The following is a 16,119-nucleotide window of genomic DNA, read 5'->3' as shown; positions in this document are numbered from 1 at the left end:
CGATCTATTACTTTTCGCTGGAACATCTTGATTTAACAAGACAATCCGTCGTTGATATACACTTCCGAGCTAATGTAACTCGCGGCGTTATTGCCGATTATAGAGCGGTTGCTGTCATTCTCAGCGATAAATCAATGCTGCTAGAAGGCGTTGGTGGACGAATGAGAATCGTTGATGCGCCAGTGGAAAACATGTAATTGAAAACATAAACGCGTTTACAATAAAAATGTCGTATAATGTTGTCGGCGTAGAGTTGACCGATGGTCAAGTCAAGAAATTACGATCAAAGTCGGCTAAACAATGTGGAACCACAATAACGTTAAAGCCGTCACAGATGGCAGGTGGTAATCATAAGATATCGTTGACGGCGCGTCAAATAAAACATTTCAATGATGCGATGAAGAATAACAAGGGTGTTCAAATAGATTTTTCGGCCGCAGCGATTAAAAACATGGAAAAGACCGGTGGGATATTTCCGCTGTTAGCTGCGATTCCAGCGTTGATTGCCGCGGCGGCCCCAGCAGTGGCGAAGGCGGCTGCGTTAGGAGCCGTTGGTACCGCGGCGGGAATAGCATTGAAGAAGGCAACCGGGAAAGGCTATAAAAAAACGACCCGTAGCCGGAAAGGGTCTAAGACTACCGGGAACCCCGTATTCATGGTACTCGGGGAAGGGTCTAAGACTACCGGGAACCGTTTAATGACTCCAATGTCTAATTTTGATTTAATAGATGCCGCAAACGCGTTAGCGATAAAAAACTTCAGAGGTGTTTTTATGAGGGATCAATTACCGACAAAACCAAGGAATATTGAAACCGGTATAATTAACCTCGATAAATCCTCCGGAGCGGGGACTCATTGGGTTGCATACGCAATTGATCCGCGTGCGATCGTCTATTTTGATTCATACGGGTTAGCCCCGCCAAACGAGTTCATGCGGTATATCCGGGCGTGTTCAGCCCCGGTTTTTTATTCCACGCTGCCAACACAACAATTAAGTGACCCACCGATATGCGGCCGTGAGGTATTGAACGTACTCGCGGCGATTTCATCATCGCGGAAACCACCTCATGTGGTTGTAAACGAATACACTAGTGGGGTCGTAGAGGCCCGGCGGGTTAATTAAAAACACTGTTTTTTTTTACAATAATAATGATTGATATCTGGGGACGACCGGTTTCGGCGCTGAAAAAATCCACGGAAACGCTCGCCACCGATGACATAAAAAAACTAATCGAGGATGAAATCGCTGATACGTTAAATTTAACCAGTGTTGACCCGGGCGAAATAGTTGTATTTCAAGACCGCCAGGGTAAACTGAAATCCAGTAATGTGTCGCTGAATGACGTTTTAATACGACAGCGTGATGCCGCCGAGAACACCATCGCGTTGTATACCGATGACGGACGACTTAAATCAGGTGAATCCATCTTGACGATAAATGGAAAAATAAATACACTTGGCGACAATTATATAACCATGTCGGATTCGTTAAAAAATTTGTATGATAGACTTAACGCGCAAGCAAATCAGCTCGAGGGGATACAAAAGTCTGTCACCGATATACAACTCACTACTGCTAGTTTTTTTGGAACCCCGACGGTAACCGAACCGAATCTTGTGGGGATAAAAAATACTATTTCGGAGTTTACAACGCTGTCGGGCCAATTTTACACGTTACGAAAAAATTTTAACAGGGCTGATAACACCATTGATAAATTCTTTGGTAAAAAAAATACCAGACCGGAAGAAATTACAATAACTATAAATGATATCACTGCGTATGGACAGGAAATAAAAACAATCAAAACTGATGTTGCAGCGAACAACGCGGGGTTGCACGTTCATATACAGGAAATAGGAACAGTCAAAACTAATGTTGCAGCGAACAAAAATAATATAAACGCGCATACACAGGAAATAGAAACAATCAAAACTGATGTTGAAACGATCAAAAAGAGTGTAAACGCGCATGAAGTTCTCATAAAAGCATTCAGCGTTAATGTTGCAGCGAACAAAAGGAGTGTAGACGCGCATACACAGGAAATAGGAACAATCAAAACTGATGTTACAGCGATTAAAGACAGACTACCGGAGGTGACAAAAATAAAAATCCCTCATGAAAACACCATCAACACAGTATACACGATTCATCATGAATCATTCGTTTGGACTCCTACACAGAATACAGTAAAAATCACCGCAACTGTTAAGGGTATTTATCGATTGACACTGGTTTCAATGATGCAGTTTAACATATTATCGTCGAGTTCATCCGGGTTTAACAATACAATATCAACAATTATAGACAAGGACGCAGCTGAACTGTTTACAATTTCTGCCGTCGATAGACATTTAATCGAGGCAAACATTACATGGTATGCGGAATTTGTGACGGATCTAAGTAATTAAAAATACTAGCTCTTTTAAAATAAAAATGACCACCAAGGTAATTGAATCAGAGGTATCACCGACGTCACATCAATATCGATTCAATACCGTAAAAGAATTCTCCGCGAATTTGAAAACGCTTTCCGAACAATACCGTGTAAAAATAAAAAAAATACCGCCGAAAAATAACCACCATCGACGCGGTCGTGTACTCGGTGTCGGGTATAGTAGCCGGTACCGGTGTTATTTTATCCACGGTAACCATGATAGCCCCGATCGCTGTTCCAATCGCTATCTCCGCGGCGACAACAATTGCTGGAGTCGCCAACGCAATCACTAGAAAGATATCATCGTGTTCTCAGAAAAAACTCAACGAGTATACAGTAAAACATCAAATAGTATCCAACGCGTACTCGAAATTATCCGGGTTTATCTCGTTGGCGATAGATAATTCGTTTATATCCGATGCTGAATTCTCCACGATGGTCCAGTTGTATGACTCCGCGATGTCAAAAATCGAGGATTTTCAACTGGAAGCTGGAAACCACGTGGCTGAAACAACTTCAATGGGCTTAAAACATTCTCCTGAAAGCAAGCAGGTTGTTGAAATTAAACAATAGAAACGACGAATAATAATAATGTCGCTGAACCCCGAATGGTTGCAATTATTTCAACGGATCGCGGAGAACACCACTCCGGTACAAACAAATATGATATCGATAACATCAACGAAGCCAGAATTCAGTGTAAACTTCCCATCACCGGTTCCAGTGAAGGAAATACCGCTGGCAAAATTGCGAATATATCACAGTTGGCCTAATATCCGAGCGGAAGCATTTAACGGACAACAACCTAATAACTCGCTGGTTTTTGCATGGACAAATAAACCCGATGGGACCCCAGACTGGAATGAGGTTACAATACCAACTGGGTCATACCAAGTAGAACAAATCAATAAAGAATTCCAACGAAGGATAAAATCGATCACAGGAAAAGAATCAAAAATCGATATTACGGTTCATGAACCGACGTTATCATCGACGATTGAAATAAGCACACCGGGGTATATGGTTGATATTTATAACAGTTCAATAAGAACCATACTAGGTTGGCCCGAGAATCCACCTAATGAAATCCCCGCGTATTTGCACACAAATGTGCAATCGTATCATGAGATTAATCCCAGTTATCAAGATGAATTGTCTATTATAAGAAACACGTTATTACCCAGCGGGTTTATATTTCAAGACAGGAATACCATGCAATGGTATTTTCCGTATAAGAAAACTTCTGAATCGTCCGCCACGGTCACAGTTCGTTTAAATGATATCACTGGTGCGTTTGCCGAGATTAATCGTAATTACCAATTACAACTAGAACAGCTGCGGAAAACAAAAGCACGAAAACACGTTGAGGTGTTAAATCAACTTATATCAGACATGGAATATATCAATGAACGAATCGTTAAGACAACATCTGCTAACAACGATGATAATAAACAAAAATTCCTAACCGAGTATAATATCACAGAAGCCGATTTACCCGATTTCAAGTTTCCAGGATACAACGCGCCAGAACTAAGAAAGTCTCTTATTGATTTTCTCGGTCCATCAACTATCCTCAAACACGATAACGGAGATGGTGGTAGGCATATTGCTCCATACAACGTAGATATCGCATCGGTGATAGCAATCAATCTAGTGTGCGATGTTATCGAAGGGAGTTACCAGGTAGATACCAAGCAATCAAATCAAGCTCAACAGGGGTATATCCTTTATTCATTTTCACCAACAGCCCCTCCCGGATTTTTAATCGTTGAGAGCCCAATTAATCCGGTCTATATGCGATGCCATAATCGGTTTTTAACGAGAATTAATTTTAGACTTACCGATCAGTCAAATAACCTAATTGATCTACAAGAGGAGGAGTTAGTGATCACTCTGTTTGTAAGATCATTGTAAGCAGCGGGGGGGGGGGGGGGGAAATGACATCGACGCGGTCGTCGCTGTGTTTACCGGACGCTGACGACGCTGGGATCGGCGCGCATTAAACCAAATGACGTCACCGTCGTGTAGGATGGACCGACGTCGTTTTTTTTTTTACCACGCGACGACTACACCGGATCCGCTGAGTGCAGAAAGTAATAATTAAGCAAAATAACGATTGGACAAAATGTCCGATTCGCCCCCCCTCCCCCCCCCCCGCTACTCACGCATTATGGTATGTAAAGAAAACTATAACAAACATGCAAAGGCAAATATGGTAATACACTAGTTATCACTTAAAACCCAAAACATTACCTACCCCTACAGCTGGAGTTGTGCGAATCCTTTAAGCAGGCCGCTTGCTGACAAAACCATTAGTATTGTAAAGGTCCTTTACATGTAGTAACGTATTTATACCTTTAGAATTTTCGTTATTCTTTATCAAAGGCACCTTGCACGTGTGGCACAGGACGAATCGTACTCACGATTTCGAAATACATAGACCATATTATAATCACCCTCGGGTATCGTTGTACAGAGAAAAAGAAACGAAACCGGAGTACATGTATTTAATTAACAACATTTACACCATTCCGTGACAATACCTCCCCCCTAAAAAAAAGTGGTATCACTTTTAGAACAATCACGGAATGTGAACAATGAATCATTATTAAAACTTCCAATTTTCAGATCGAACGAAATGATTTGCTAATTACACCCTACTTAAAAAATCAGCTCCCACATTTTCTGACCCTCGAATTGCCTCGATTCGAAAACTATGGTTGCAAAGATAACGCCCAACGCATCAATCTTGCATTGGTGACCTTTGCTTTATTCAAATATAAAAGCGGCTGATGGTCCGTTTGCAAGGTAAACTCCCTCCCAAAAAGATATGTATGGAATTTCCCTATTCCCCATACTAAACCTAGGCACTCCTTTTCAATCACGGAGTACTTTTCCTCTCTAGGGAGCAATTTCCTACTTGCATAAGCAATGGGCAATTCCATCCCCCCTTGCTCCTGTAGCAAAACAGCCCCAAGACCCGTATCGGACGCATCAGTCCTCAGTACAAAAGGTTTATCTATTTCCGGCAACTTTAAAATTGGTGCACTTACCAGTTTGTGTTTTAGAGTGTTAAACGCTTTTTCCTGGCATACACCCCATGAAACTTTATTCGGTTGCCCCTTCCTAGTCAAATCCGTTAATGGGCTGGCAATAGCCGAAAAGTTGGGGACGAATTTCCTGTAGAACCCGATTAGACCTAGGAAAGACCTTACTTGTTTTTTTGTCTCTGGTCTAGGGGCATCCCTGATTGCTCCTATTTTATCTGAATGAGGTTGCAACTGGCCTAGTCCACTTACCAGATGTCCCAAACATTCCAGACTGGAATACCCTATGCTACACTTAGTAGGCCTAACTGAAAGGTTTGCAATGTGAAGTCTATCGAACAGATCCCGTAATACCTGAACATGTTCATCCCATGTATGCGTGTAAACAAAGATGTCGTCTACGAAGCTGTCGACGTTTTCCGTTCCGTTTAATAATTTGCGCATGAGACGAACGCACGACGCACCGGCGTTGACTAAACCGAAAGGCATAACTTTAAATTGAAACAGTCCTTTGGGAGTCGCGAATGCCGTCAACTCGCTGACATTATCGGCGATGGGTATCTGCCAATATCCCTTGCTTAGATCTAATTTGGAAATGTATTTATGACCTGCCAATTTTGAAAATACACCTTCCATATCTGGCATTGGTTCTGCATCAAATACGGTGATCTTGTTTAATTGCCGAAAGTCGATGCAAAACCGGTTGGTCCCGTCTTTCTTTCTGACTAACACCACGGGGGACGAGTATGGGGAGTTTGAAGGTTCGATCACTCCCTGGTCTAACATTTTCATCACTTCTTCGCTGATTGTCTCCCGTGCATTAAAGGGTATCGGATATCCTTTAATCCTGATAGGCTCAGTGGTATTCAATTTGATCTCGTGTCGAATTAGACCCGTACAGCCTGGTCTGTCCGTGAACACATCTGGATATTTGGACAAAACCTCCATAATCTGTGTACGTTGACCCTCCGATAACTTAGGGCATACATTTATCTGGTCAATACTTTCCTTACCAACGTCCATGGGGTATTCAAGGGGTATTTCTGTGCTGGAGACGAATTCCGCTTCGTCACCAGACCTATCCTCTATCACCGCAACGCATACTACATTCAAAATCCCTTTATCAATCGTTTGTCCAGGTCTCGCTACGTAGAGTTTAAGCATATTGGCATGAAATGTCTTGGACTTCCCCTCCATATCAATGATATAATCCATTTCGCCTTTCACCTGTCTGACTTCATATGGCCCTTTCCATTGGACTAGCAGCTTGTTGTTATTCGTTGGGAGAAGCACCAACACTTGATCGCCTACGTGAAACTTTTTACTCCGAGTTCCTCGGTTGTAGTACTTGGCGTACCTACGACTAGATTTCGCGAGTTCGTCTTGCGCCATTTGACAAGTACTTTCTAATCTTTCGCGCAAATCAACTACATAATGGTATGTGGTCTTAACTTCTTCGTCCGCGACCTCGTCTGTCCACAGTTCACGAAGTATGCGCATAGGACCACGAACTGTCCTACCGTACAATAGTTCAAACGGGGAGAAACCCAAGCTTTCCTGAGGAACCTCACGATATGCGAACAGAAGGGCGTTCATATATCTATCCCAATCCTTCGGTCTTTCCGCACACATTCTCCGCAACATTTGCTTCAATGTGCCGTTGAATTTCTCGACCAATCCATTGCACATAGGATGGTAAGGTGTTGTGCGTAACTGTTTAAGGGACAACAACCTACTAATTTCTGCCATAAGATCTGAGGTGAATTGCGCTCCACAATCCGTAAGAACTTCTTCGGGCACTCCGACCCTGCTGAACATGTCTACGAGCGCTTCGGCTACACGTTCGGTTTCAATTGATGGCAAAGCTATGGCTTCTGGATATCTGGTAGCGTAATCTACCAGTGTCAAGATGTATCGGTTTTTCCGATCTGTATGCGGAAATATTGGTCCTACAATGTCGATGGCCACTCGTTTGAACGGAGTATCTATCAAGGGCATCTGACCTAACGGTACTCTAGTTACCCTGCCCTTAGAGATCGTCTTCTGGCAAACGTCGCACGAGCGACAGAACCGCGCTATGTCGCTATTGACGCCAGGCCAATAAAATTCTCTTAATACCCTATCCGTTGTTTTCTTTACACCTAAATGACCTGCCATACTCGACTCGTGCGCGACCTTTAATACATGTGCCCTAAATTTCTGGGGAACCACTAATTGCAAGAACTTCCTATCCGATGTAGAGTATTCCCTGTACATTAAACCCTTTCGAACAAGGAATTTAGAGGAACCCCCGTTCTTACACTTTCTCACGGTACCCGTTAATGCCTTCTCAGAGGTTGCAAGTAAAGACGCGTCACGTTTTTGTTCATTTTGGAATTCTTCGCGGGATATATCAGTAATGGCTTCCGGTACTTTTAACTTACGCAAAGGTTTATTTTCCTCCTTTACCTGAGCCCTAGTTTGCACTGCCTGGATGATAGGGAATCGGAAATCTGCTATGGTTGGAAGTCTAGAACCCGGTACGTTGCCAATCGTCAGTTCATAGATCGGGTTGGCTACGCATAAAGCTTCCACAGTCCCGGTCAAAAAAGGTGTATCTATCATTATCCTTGCAACTGGAACGTGGTCGATTGTCTGGTCAAGCAACATGCAAGGTGATTTAACCCCAAGCAATTGATCATCGCGGACTAAGCTCCGTTTCACGACTACAGTAGTGCATCCCGTGTCTCGTAGAACGGTGACTTCTTGTCCGTTAACAGTGCCGTTTGCGGTCGGCACCCGTGCCTCTGGAAAAATACACGTGCCGATTGATTGGATCACATCGCGACTGGTCTCTGAACGCACCACCGGTTCACGCACCGCTTTCCGCTTAACCTGCTGGGAAACATTAAGTATTCCATTTACCGATCTTCTGCCTCTAATGGCTACCGCTACTTTCTGGACTGGTCCCTTCCGCTTAGGACAATAGTGGGAGATATGACCCACTTCCTTGCAAATGAAACATTGCATGTCACTCCGCTTCCCCTGGTTACTCCTACCAGATTTTTCAGGTTCCCTGGGTTTTCTGTCGTTGACCTGATTCCCACCTTTGACATCTCGCGTGATGACATTCTGCGAACCTCCCCGAGCTTCGGCGAACAAATCCGCCTGTGTGGCCATTTCATGTACATTTGTGAAGGATATTTCCTTCAAGAATAAATATAACTCCTTGCCACAAGTTGTTAACAATTTGTCACGAAGCAAGAAATCGACAAGACCCTCAAATGTCTTGACGACTTTACCACATTCCACCCATCGCTGCAAATAATTGCAAGTCCTACTGACGAACTGTGTGAATGTTTCGCCTCTATCTGGTTTACTATACTTAAACTTCTTGCGAAACCCTTGCTCGGTTAGTTCATATTTCTTGAGAAGTGCCTCTTTCAACACGGGGTAATTGAGCGAATCGGCCGTGGATAAACGCGAATACACGTCTAACGCTTTACCTTTCAATAACGCGCTAAGATGGAGCGGCCAATCGTCTTTCTTCCATTTTTGTACCGTAGCATACCTCTCGAACCTATTTAGATAACTATCCATATTATCTTTATCGTCTTCAAATGGGGGCAATTTTGGACCTCTCAGTTTAACATCATGTTCCCCCTCTTTTTTAGCTTGCAATAGCTCAGAATTTCTTAGATGTTCCCTCTGCCGATTTCTATCTTCCATCTCTAAAGTTTCTAACCTTACCTGTTTTTCCCTTTCTAACTTCTCCATCTCTGCTTCCCTTTCCCATTCTATCCTTTCCCTCTCAGCCTGTTTCTCTAGTTCTATCTTACCCTTCTCTAATTCTATCATTTCCTTCTGGGTTTCCCTTTTTTCCCTTTCTATTTGTTGTTCCCTTTCAAATTTTTCCCTTTCTAATTCCCTCTCAGCCTGTTTCTCTAGTTCGATCTTACACTTCTCTAATTCCCTCTCCTTTAATCTTTGGTCCCTCTCCCGGGCTTGTTCTTCACGAACGAAATTTCTAAGGGACTCCCCCTCATAACCAAACTGTTTCCCCAGTTCTACCAGTTCTTTCGTAGAAGACATTTCAAAAGTTTGGTGGTGACCAACCTTAAAGTGCAGTTTTATACAAAACACGTAATTACCACAAACCGTATTTTCTTTCACGAAATGCAACAAAAATATTAAATACAAAAAATAAAGTAATATTAGGTATCTACCTAACCTTGGTGCTTTGTCAAACGCATCTGAAACACACAAAAAGCATACAAATATAATAAAACAATTTCAGTGCTCTGTTATATCCGAAATGATCCCACTTCTGACACCATTAGTAACAAGATAACCTGGTGGGATATTTCGGATTAACAACAGAACACGTTTTGACGACACAGATATATGGTTTAATGTGGCGATTTAAATGAGTAGTGGATGATGAAGATATGTGCGTATTTATAATCCAAATATTGGATCTATTTAACAAAAAAAAAAAAACGCACAGTTTCAAAGATGAAAAAAATGTACAAATAAATTTAGGTCAGTAACCCTAAAACACAGGATAAATGATTTCACAAACGATTCAATAATGGAAAGATGAATATAGTTCACTCAAATAGTAAACAATGTAAGCGTTTACACATAGTAAAAAAATGTATTCGCTCAGGTAGCGAAATTATGTCACTAATCAAGAACGGATATACAATCTATCCTTCCAGTCCTGAATAATACACTGGGTCTTACTAACCCAAAAATTAGCATACAGCTAAAAATACATGTGTGGAGATGCACTCCGTCACCCGTGCACCATATCCGCTCCACAGCTCCTCCGAATCAATTTCACAACCAATATAGACTCCGGACCCTCGGAATACTATGATCACTTGAAACATTAGACCCTCCGGACACTTGAAATATTAGACCCTCCGGTCCCCCTGGTCCTTTGACGGCTCTACAGCTGGGTCACCTTAGTCACTCTTGACATTCCGGACGCTAGACATTAGACGCTCCGGCACCTTAAACGCTCCGGACACACGAACGTTTCTACACTCTGACAACACCGGACACCCCGGATATTCCTACCATCAAAACTCAGCTGAAAATATACCCGATACAGTGTACTAAACTTGATACAGACATAACGTAAGGACGTTATACATGGTAAGTTAAAAAGATTATATTATAATGGCAATTACAAAACAGAGGTTCAATAGTAAACCTAACCCTGCTTGATAAGACAATAGTAAACAATTCTTTTTTAAAAAATGTAGCTTTACATTACCAATATAAGTCCTGCACTACGTCGCAACAAGAATAAAAAATGCACGCATTATGGTATGTAAAGAAAACTATAACAAACATGCAAAGGCAAATATGGTAATACACTAGTTATCACTTAAAACCCAAAACATTACCTACCCCTACAGCTGGAGTTGTGCGAATCCTTTAAGCAGGCCGCTTGCTGACAAAACCATTAGTATTGTAAAGGTCCTTTACATGTAGTAACGTATTTATACCTTTAGAATTTTCGTTATTCTTTATCAAAGGCACCTTGCACGTGTGGCACAGGACGAATCGTACTCACGATTTCGAAATACATAGACCATATTATAATCACCCTCGGGTATCGTTGTACAGAGAAAAAGAAACGAAACCGGAGTACATGTATTTAATTAACAACATTTACACCATTCCGTGACAGTCGGATAAAAGAATACTATTATGGTTGTCAAAATTAATAGTCAGAATCATTTGCCCTCACAACATTACATACCTGATAGTTATATTTGTCTTGCTAACATGTTAACGTACATGTTATCCTGGATACAATATGCTGTAATGGGACAGATAACTTCAGATTGCTTAGCAGTGTCTTCTATCACCTGAATTTATGAATGCAAATTCTGCACCGGTCAGATATCAGTGTGTTGCATCATATGGAATCCTCAAGAAAAATCATTCATACATTTGCGCAATATGACATAGCAGCATCACTTGTCAGAACATACAGTTGGGTAACTCATGGCACTTACTAATGACGGACTTCCTAAATTCCCATTAGGAAGAGGTAACCAGACCACAGTTGGTATGGATCATGAAACTGTATCCTTCCATGTGTTAGAAATTAGTGCCAACTTATGAAACAAATGTAGCAGAGAAACAACCAGGTGTAGGTACTTCATTATCATGTGTGACATAGGGATTATAGTTACACACTGGTACAGGGAATACCTCAACACATTCTGCAATGAAATTGGTTTCATGTTGTGGTTGATGTAGATATATGCATACATTGAGAAGATCTCGTTGATCGGAATAAATTTCCTGGATAGAAACTATTCAATCATTTCTCCTTTAGACAGTGAATGGTCAGTGCTAACCAAGCACATGGAAACAGGCAGTGTGACCAGTAGTATGTAGCAGACTTAGATATTCGTGAGGTAGTCGGGACTGGTTTTCCATCAATTTTCTAAGCGAAGGGAATAGATCTAATCATTATTGACATTTATTCTCACAAAGTGGGTAAATTCACGATTGCTTGGATTCACGTCACTTCTAAGTCAATCGAACCTATACAATTTGAGGATCAAACTAAGGTTGAATAGCTTTACACGTCGATTTCACTTAGGCAGCCTCTGTTAACCTTGTGAGGGAGGAATGTTTGTCAGTGGATGCCTGGCCTAGGCATATGAAGACCGTTGACTAGACAGCTAGGAACCCACCGTCTGCAAATGACACATTCATCCAAATTTCACCTCCATAGGGACGCTGCATTAAACACCTCAAAGATTTTGCTGGAACAACTTCAGCATCTGTCGAGGCTAGATCTACTTGACGGAGAATCTATTATGTCAAAAGGGCTTCCCAAGATCTCATGAAACAAACTACTATTAACTGTCTGTGGTTCCATATCCATAACACCATACAGTTAAGTTGGTACTAATTCAGGTCATGTAATCTCAGAAAATATGTGACGGTTATATCTTCAACATAGAAAGACTGTATTCCTATCACTAAAGGGATGACAACATACAAAATACCATTATTATATGAATGGAACAGAGCGTCCGTTGTGCATCCGTCAAACAGAAAGACACAGTCCTCATTTCTTTACTTACAAATTTGCAGTATTTCTAGATGGATAGCTGCCAAGTGGATCAACCTGAAAGTAGACAATACTGGGATTCCAAGCGAGACAGATATCCTGGTACACAGTCAGCCCCGATATTTATTGAAGGTTATAGTTACTGCATCATTCCGTAAGAGAGAGATATTTCAGTCTATGTAAAGGCCAGTTTACAAGGTTGAAAATCAAGCTACCACGCCACGATTTGCCACTTCTACACCAGTGTGTATTGGCAGCGGACCTCGTTATCGAAGGTGTGGTAAACAATACTACCATGTCTTCCCGCCACAACCTGAAGATAATGGACCTCAAACAGTTATAATGTCAAGTGCGGGCCATTCTGATTGATGTATTGAGAAATATGTTAATCTGATATCTACCCTTGTCCAATAGGCTGCAAATGCAGATTTACTGCTTTCTTTTCCCAAATTAATGACGTTTCAATGTTCAATATTAAAGGCAACAGTATTAATCCACCATAGAGTTAAAATATCATATTTATCATGTGATTTGATCTCCTAGTACCAGTGTCGCATCCTTTCATGGCTTTGTGGAAGCTGTAATGTGTCCTTTGGTCATCGTCTAACTTCAGCCTTCATACCAGAATCACGTGTTTAAGATGCTTGTCCTTCTTTCCCTGGCTTCAGCATCAGCGAGTGAACGTCATTTTGATTTGTTTTGATCATTTTTTATGGTTGATGTTATGCAGCTGCATTCAGATGGTCGCACTCCAACTTCGTTTCGTTCGATGTTGCACCAGAGGCAAGAAATGTAAGAACTGAGGCCGAATGTATATCACTCAAGTTATTAAACCATCGTTTTGGCAGTATAGAACCTCCAAATGACAACATATGTTAGATTCATTTGGCAGCTAATTATGGGGCTATACCCCTTTAATGCAGGAATATCCAGAAACATAATACTTAGAGGTAGGATGCAAATGCTATTGAAATGTTATTTTGTTATGAAAAATAAATTTAATTATGAAATATTTACATGCTTTATTACCACATTTGTGACACTTGCAAGAAATATATGAGAGCAGTATAGTAAAAGCATGGTGAATATATTCCCTAAACTCACCCTATCCATGAAACAAGAGCAAACTACATTTTAAATAAGTATACGTCTTCATTCGTTTGTTAGATTCATTCATAATTAAATTCATATTTCAAACATATCACGTGAATTAAATAGATTTTAATGTAAATAGCTGTCATCATACTGACATACTTCATGTTCTTATTGACAATGTCAAGTCTCCTTGGGAAAATATCAGAGATAATTAGACAAAATATAGTAAACCAAGATAAGTTTGTATGGAAGGATAGCTTGTTGTTAATGTCTGCATTCAAAATAACTTATCCAGCTTTCATGAAACAATGATTGCTTTGGTCCAAGAATGCACCTCACTTGGGTTGTTGTTGTTGCTTTTGTATGATAAAGGAGGCGTCAATTTGTCAATTCGCATTCAAAAGTTCATTGAACACTCACAGGCACATTTACACACACACACACACACACAAACACACACACACACACACACACACACACACACACACACATATATATATATATATATATATATATATATATATATATATATATATATATATATATATATATATATATATATATATATATATATATATATTATATATATATAAGTACCTGTGTGTCTAATTTGAAAGTTGAAGAGAAAATATCATGCATCATGCTATAGCATTATAACAAAAATAATTAATTGTATCAATGTTTCATTGGCGTAAAACGGAACACTTTTCTTGACTGATCTTGTTAATAATACGTTACTTTGAACTCTAACATCGTCTTGAAACTTAAAGAGGTACAAATTTACATAACAGTGTTTGTTTAGATGTAACTGACTGCATATTGTTTGTTAATATGTAGGTGATTTTGGGCTATGAATATATGCTGAGTTGCAAGTGTAATGTGATGCATACATCTTGAAACAGTACTGGTTATATGTTTTTTAACCTATGTATATTTAATTGGTCTGATATACTGTATATTACAAGTCGCTCCCCATAAAGTTGAAATCATTCCAACTACAGAGTATATGCTGTAACATTTTTGTATACAATGGACACAAACTAAACATGACCGCTCCTGTGACCTAAGTGGTTAGAGCGTCTGCATCGGATGCGGAAGGTTGCTGGTTTAAACCCAGTCATGCAAAGACTTATAAAATTGGTACTGGCTGGTTTCTTGCTAGGGGCTCAAATGATATATTAAAGAAATCCTGCTCTGCCATGCAAATGTTTCATTTAGGTGCATATTATATGTGGGCAATAAGTAGAGTGACGAAAGTGATAATATGAAGAATTGTATTAAAACTGAGGTTATATTTCAGATTGTATTAACTATTCAGTACAAATTTATTGAAACGTCATCAATTCAAAAGAAAGGGCTGGTAGTTAGATGTATTCAGAATTGATGTCTTTAAATGATAGATGGGAGTGGGTGTTTTGAAGTTAATTTACCTAAGACATCTGCTTCGTATTCTGCATAAACTAAGATAAAATAAATTTACTAGCATATATTTCTTCTTGTGCACGAAGAATATTTCGTATTTTTTTAAATTCTTGATTTTTTTTCATTATGGCAGTTAATAATGTGGAGAACGAATTATCCTATTTGAATTGATATCATGTCTGTCATGCCATATGACATACTATGACAATGATATATCACCTGTCACCTGAACTGGTCAATGTCTATCCTGTACGGATCTTTCCCAGGGTGGTAGCTCTGTCTTATAGCACCTGAATTAGTTGTTGCAAGTCATAAACATATGGTTCAGAACACCCTCTGCTGTCTCTCTGCACAAGCAAATCAGTCAAAGTCAATGCAAATCTTGCACAGAACACCTAGCACACTATTCGGTTCAGGCAAATCCTAAACATTTCTGTTCCAGTAGCGCCTTCTATCATATGAAAAATAATGTATTTCCTGTACCGGTCATGGACGGACAGTATATCAGTGTTTCCAGTCACCTGAACTGACTTGATCAATGTACTTATAGGCTGTAGTAAACGAATAAACGGAGATAAATGATGATGATGATATTTGGAGCATTACCTTATCGTGAAACAAAACGTCAGTTATTATGTCAGGTTTTCGCTAATTCCTTATGATTCGCTTACTTCACATTACATTACCAATTGAGTGCTAAGAAGTTCAGACATGATATCTCACTTCTCTCGCTCTCACTCTCTCTTTCTCTGTATATGTGTGTGTGTGTGTGTGTGTGTGTGTGTGTGTGTGTGTGTGTGTTGATGGTAATTAACATGCATTTTTCGTGCGATTGCATTTTAATTGCTGCATCTTCTTTTCTATTATCTTGTCGAAATATCTAAGGCATTTAAAAACATTGCTTGCATTGTTAATGTTATCTTGTAATTTGTGTACAATCGAAATCTCTTTCATACATATATGCTGAATTTAGGAGGCCCTTCTCACTGTCAGTGGTCATGCCTTTCAGTCGAGCATTTCCTATGAACGTTTT

The 16,119-nt window shown here is 40.2% G+C and overlaps 1 protein-coding gene across 1 annotated transcript in view; it reads left to right on the top strand.

The window, feature by feature from the left end:
• LOC149771773 (transient receptor potential cation channel subfamily M member-like 2) overlaps window positions 1-16,119 on the top strand; it is a 65,452-nt gene that overhangs the window by 40,672 nt on the left and 8,661 nt on the right. The gene's annotated exons all lie outside the window — the stretch shown is intronic.

This window comes from Sinohyriopsis cumingii, unplaced genomic scaffold, assembly GCF_028554795.1.
Source record: "Sinohyriopsis cumingii isolate HCF-2022 unplaced genomic scaffold, ASM2855479v2 utg001660l, whole genome shotgun sequence".
Classification (NCBI taxonomy): Eukaryota; Metazoa; Mollusca; class Bivalvia; order Unionida; family Unionidae; genus Sinohyriopsis; species Sinohyriopsis cumingii.
Note: the sequence above shows the minus strand (reverse complement) of the source record. Positions and strands in the feature narration are given on the sequence as shown.